Source organism: Mastomys coucha, unplaced genomic scaffold, assembly GCF_008632895.1.
Source record: "Mastomys coucha isolate ucsf_1 unplaced genomic scaffold, UCSF_Mcou_1 pScaffold18, whole genome shotgun sequence".
NCBI lineage: Eukaryota > Metazoa > Chordata > Mammalia > Rodentia > Muridae > Mastomys > Mastomys coucha.
Genome location: NW_022196900.1, coordinates 78,148,529 through 78,154,528, shown reverse-complemented (window position 1 = coordinate 78,154,528; position 6,000 = coordinate 78,148,529). Strand labels below are relative to the sequence as shown.

The following is a 6,000-nucleotide window of genomic DNA, read 5'->3' as shown; positions in this document are numbered from 1 at the left end:
CTGATGTGGTATGCACCCCCCGCGGAAGGGCGCCGCATCTCTCCTGGGAACCTCCTGGCCTGCGTAGCCACTGGGCTTCACCTGACAACTGGGGCTGCGGGCCCGCCGCTGCTCCCCACCCAAGTGTGGGGGCTGGGGACTTAATGAGTACGGGGCGCTTGGGGACCTGCTGATGAAAGCGGCCGTGTGCGCAGAGCGCACACAGTCATTAGCCAGGCGGGAGCGGCGGGGCGGGCTTATCGCGCATCGCGGCCTCCCCAGCGGGCGGGTCCCCGACGCGGCCGCCGCCGCTGCCCCAGGTGGAGAGCACGGAAGTTCCCACGCTCCCGCTCCGGGCCGGGGGCGTTCTCAGGCCGGCGTGGCCGCGCTCGCCACCGCCGCGGAGGCCAGGCTGTAATTAGGGTAATTGCGCGGCTCCGCGCCTAGGGCAAATGCAGGACCCTGGCTGTGCAGCGCTAGTCCGAGATGGGCAGGGACAGCGAGCGGGGGCTGGGAATGTCGCAGCCTGGTCCTCCAGACAGGTGAGTCAGCACACCTGGGTGGTCCCGATCGGGAAGGGACTCCTGCACTGGCTTTATGAGGAAATGAGAGCAGAGAGCCAGCCTGAAGGCAGCACTTACTTTACGCTTGGTGGTGGCCCAGAAGCAGCATAGTGTGGGGGACTTCTAGGAGCACAAAAAGGACCTCTACTCCTGACCCGTGGGGTCCTGCCAGAGAGGAGCCCATAGCATGCGAAACTGAGAGCACTTTAAACAGTGGACATCAGGAGGCCCAGAAGGGTGGTGACGGATGCTCATGATCACACAGCTAAAATATCTTAACTGGTGTCGATCTTGCTCCTTGGAGCATCCCAAATTCACTGCACTAGGCGGTCCACCTCTAATCCTTAGGTTCTGGGCTGGCCTATTAGCAATCGAACCCTTACCTGCTGAGCACATGCCCAACACTTGGGATGTAGAGAAAGGAGTCCCGCATGGGAGATAGGAACTGTCATAAAAGACCACCATCACCACAAGAAGAAAGGAGAGAAGGGATTGGGAGGGAGGGGAGATCGGAAGGGAGAGAAGGGGAGAGGAAGAATATTTGACTCTGGGCCCTTCACAGTGGCTCTCATCTCTAATCTGGGCACTTGGGAGGCTGGGGCAGGAGGATTATCATGAGTTTGAAGCCTTCCTCACTTACATAGTAAGAACCTATCTCAACAAACAAAACACTAACAAACATACACAAGCGCATTTTTTCTCCAAAGGAAGAAAAGAGAGAATTCTATTTCATGATCTAAACCTGTGCTCAACCCAAACCTTAACCTTGCACCATACTTAACTCCCAAATTAATCTTGACCTTGGCTTCTGCCTGTAACCCTGTATCTGCCTGTATCCCCAAATTTCTCTGTTCCTCCTTCCCAACCGCCTCGTATGTATCTGCAGCTGTTTCAAGCTACTTCTTTGTGTACATGCACACTCGGGTCAGAATGTCCTGGTCCCAAAGCCATCTAGCAAGCCCCTTTCATCTCCCTAGGCCAACCATAGGCCCTCTGTGTTCTGCTCCCAGCCTGAGCCACCTCATCCCCTGGTCAGATGGGCTCTTTTCTGGTTTCTGAAGTTATATAGAGAAAAGTGCTGAACTCTGGGAGCAAACCTGTAAGTATAATTAATAAGTGTGAAGGAGTGGGTGAATGAGAGAATAGGAGAATGGGGCTAAATGAATGAGAGAATAAATGAGTAAATGAATTATTAAATAAACCAATAAATTGATTTTTCTGAGGGCAAATTTTAATGCCCAGTCTGGATCCCTCCCCAAACAAGGAACAATTAGAAAGACTTAAGATTTGTCTACTCGCTGGGCGGTGGTGGCGCACGCCTTTGATCCCAGCACTTGGGAGGCAGAGGCAGGCGGATTTCTGAGTTCGAGGCCAGCCTGGTCTACAGAGTGAGTTCCAGGACAGCCAGGGCTATACAGAGAAATCCTGTCTCAAAAACAAACAAACAAAAAAAATATCTACTCAGAAATATCTTGAGATTGGTGTGTATGTGTGTGTGTGTGTGTGTGTGTGTGTGTGTGTGTACCTGGACCCAGAATCTGACAAGGCTGGAGACTGCTCCTGACCACAGTGTTTGCCACCTGTGATCTGAGCAAGATCCTTTACCGGGGTGGCACCCGTGCAGGCCCCTATGAACTGAGACATGCTAACAGTCAAGGTTGTTGTGATACATCCTTGCCTGTGACAGGCTTAGTGTTAGGTGCTGCAGGAAAGGGGTGGGAAAAGTGTCCCCTCCAGGGACATTGGTGAGAGAGAGCAGATCTGCAGGGGAGGGGCAGTCTGGGCAGGCAGGGAAGCCTCAAGGAGCCTGTGAGAATCACAGGGGATTGCTGTTAGACAAGTCAAGGCAGAGGCTGCCACACGTTCAAAGACAACGGGCTAGAAACAAAGGGTTTCTTTCCTGTGACTGCTGGGGGTGGGGTGGGGGTGGGAAGTGGGAAGCAGGGGCAGCAGAAGTTAGGGCTGGCAAGGGGTAGCAGTGAGCACATCAAGAAGGACCTTCGGGGCAGCCTGTGAAGTGTGAACTCCATCTGGCTAACAGAGAGTCATTGCAGCTGCAAGCAGTGGGGACAGCTAGCCCTGTGGCTCACTCTTATAGGCGGGGGTGGGGGGGGTGGGCGGCGGGGGGAGGTGACATGGGAGTGAATGTAAGAGACATAAAGATGGCAGCCAGCTGATGAATGCCTACTAACTGATGAGTGCCTACTGTGCGAGGCACCATTTAAGCACTCGAAGGTTTCCATTTGAATCTTCGCCATCCCCATACAACATTCTAAGGATTTCCTCCTAGAAACTCATCTACGCACTTAGGTCTGCACTTCAGTCCTCAGCTTGGACCTCTCTGCTGAGCCACACACCTCTGTTCTGCCATCATGGACTCTAGTCCTCCGAAGCCCTTTGGCTTTTCCCCTGGGAGGTCAGTAGCATTTTTATCTTCACAGGTCTCAACATGATCTCCCAGACCAGCTTCTCTCCCTCCGACATTCCCCATCCTAGCCGATGGCCAACCCCATTCTGCCCCAGTTGGCCACACAAACATTTTTCTTATCAATCCTTAAACTCTCCAAGTATCCATCAGTCTCAGAATTCTTTTTCTAAAAATTATTTGTTTGTTTATTTTGTGGGTATGGGTTTTTCTGTGTATCTGTATCTATGTGCCATGTGTGTGCCTGGTGCCCTTGGAATCCAGAAGACGGCATCAGATCCCCCAGACCTAGTGTTACAGATGGTTGTGATCCACCATGTGGGTGATGGGAATCAAATCTGGGTCTACTGGAAGATCAGCAGTGCTCTTAACTGCTGAGCCAGCTTTACAACCCCAGCCTTAGAATTCGTACACCTGTTGTTTCCTATTTGGAACGCTACCTTCCAAGAAGTCATATCATTTTCTCTTCAACTCCAGCATCACCCACTAGCCCCTTCTCTATTTATATGTCAAAGCACTCAAAATGTTCCTGCATGTTATTGTTAGCATTGAAGTTCATTGTCCTGCCCCCCTCCCCAACCGGGAAGTATGTCTGCTCTCTGATGGTGGGCTTTTTTCTTTGCTTTTAGCCCCCGTATCTAGAATCTTGTCTGATGCCCCATTTTTTTTGTTTGTTTTTTGTTTTTTGGGTTTTTTTTTTGTTGTTGTTGTTGTTTGTTTTTTTCAAGACAGGGTTTCTCTGTGTAGCCTTGACTTTCCTGCAACTCACTCTGTAGACCAGGCTGGCCTTGAACTCAGAAATCCTCCTGCCTCTGCCTCCCAAGCGCTGGGATTAAAGGCATGCGCCACCACCGCTTGGCTCCCATAAATTATTTTAAATGTTAAATACTGAATCACTTTACAGAGAAACAAACCAAGACACAAAAGAGGCTGCACAACCTTGCCCAAGGATGCATGTGAAAGCAATGGCTATGCTAGGTCATGTGTACCTCTGATCTTCGTGCTTGAGAATGGAGGCAGGGGGATTTCAAGTTTGAGATCAGCCTAAATTACATAGGCATTCCAAGCCAACCTCAGCTACATAGCAAGATCCTGTCTCAAAACAAAACAAAACAAAACAAAACAAAATCTTTTCCCTTCGTCAAGATGCAGAAACCTGATTCTAATGTATGGCATTTAAAGATTTGAAGCAGGAGCATGGCTGACTTTACTGTCTAAGAAACTGAACTAGAATCCAGACTCCAGGTATTAACAAGCTATGCAATCTTGGGCAATTACTTAACCTCTCTGTGGTGATTTGAATGTGACATTTAAATACTTGGTCCATAGTTGATGGACCTGTCTGTGGAGGATTGAGAGGCGTGGCCTTGATGGAGGAGGTGTGTTACTGGGGGCAGGCTTTCAGGTTTCAAAAACTAAATAACTGACTTCTGGATTTTGTTTGTATGCGTGAGTTCTCCACTGCTGTGGCAGCCGCCAGCCACCTCCACCTCTGCCTGATACCTCTGGTCGGCCATCATAGATTCTAGTCCTCCAAAATCATAATTCCACCTCCACCCCCACTCCCCACCCCCAAAACCTTGTTTCTTCTTGGTCATGCTGTTGTACCGAAGCAACAGGTTGTAACTAATACATTCTGTGAACCCCAGTTTTCCTGATCTACTAATGAGACTAAAGGTGTGGCAGTGGTCTGTGACTCCATGAGGGCATTATAGGAGACAGGTGGTATGTAGCCCCAGTGTCTGTTCATCTGACCATAACTTTAAGTCCAAACTGGAAGATAGATCAGGGCCCTTTCTTCCTCATCCTGTGTGTAAAGCTGGGCTGTCTTTCTATCTCTCCCTTTGGGTCGTGGCCTATAATGGACTGATGACCTGCCTGTCATTCCTACCACCCGATAGGTTTTGCAAGACAAGGCCTGTTTAGTGTCTCCCCTTAGGAGAAGAATTTGGTCTTAAGAGTAAAGCTGAGCCTTTAATCCCAGCACTTGGGAGGCAGAGGCAGGCGGATTTCTGAGTTCAAGGCTGGCCTGGTTTACAGAGTGAGTTCCAGGATAGCAAGGACTATACAGAGAAACCCTGTCTCGAAAAAAAAAAGAGTAAAGCTGATTAAGAGTGGCCTAATGGTGAGGTCACTCCCTCTGGCTATGTACTCACCCCCCCTGGCTAGATACTCACTCCCTCTGGGCTGTGTACTCATCCCTCTGACTGTATACTCATCCCTCTGGGCTATTGACTCATTCCCTTCCAGGCTTTATATTTTAGAAAACCGTTTCTCTGGGAAGGATGTACGGAAGTTTTGGCAGCAGCAATTTCTGCAAGACCCCTACATCCATCTGCAGCAGACTGTGCAGGACAGTGGTGGCTGTGAATCCTACAGTGGAAATGGAGGACCACTGCAAACTTCAACAGACCACGGCTGATGATATCCAGGATTCAGACTCTGGTGTTAGAAACAAACAAACCAACAAACAAACAGCAGGTCACATGCACATAGGTTTGATGTGATTCTCAAATACAGTATACAGATGTGCAAAATGAAATGGCCTTTTTGTGTTTTTGTTTGTTTGTTTGTTTGAGACAGAGTTTCTCTGTGTAGCCCTGGCTGTCCTGTAGACCACGCTGGCCTCGAACTCAGAAATCCACCTGCCTCTGCCTCCCAAGTGCTGGGATTAAAGGTGTGTGCCCCACTGCCCAGCATGAAATGGCCTTTTAAAGGGATAGAAATGTGAGATAAATTTTTTTTTGAGACAAGGTCTCTCTCTATAAGTCTGGTGGGCTGAAACTCACTATGTAGACCAGGCTGGTCTCGAACTCATAGAAATCAGACCATCTCTGTCTTCCAAGTGCAGGGATTAAAGGAGTGTGTCACCATGCCTGGAGGAAATAATTTTTAAAATCAGAAAACCTGAGGGTAATGGCTCATACCTATAATCCTAAATGACTCTAGCAGACAGCTCAGTACCCCTGGACTTTCTGATTCTGAGCAGCAACGTTTCAGCCTAATGGGTGTGTAGAATGTTATATGAAGCCT

At 49.4% G+C, this 6,000-nt stretch overlaps 1 long non-coding RNA gene across 1 annotated transcript; it reads left to right on the top strand.

Moving 5' to 3' along the window:
• Positions 1-315: 315 nt before the first annotated feature.
• LOC116095547 lies at positions 316-5,498 on the top strand. Its single transcript, XR_004120627.1, has 3 exons — positions 316-521; positions 1,520-1,641; positions 5,218-5,498. It is a non-coding gene; the product is annotated as an uncharacterized LOC116095547 (long non-coding RNA).
• Positions 5,499-6,000: the final 502 nt, after the last annotated feature.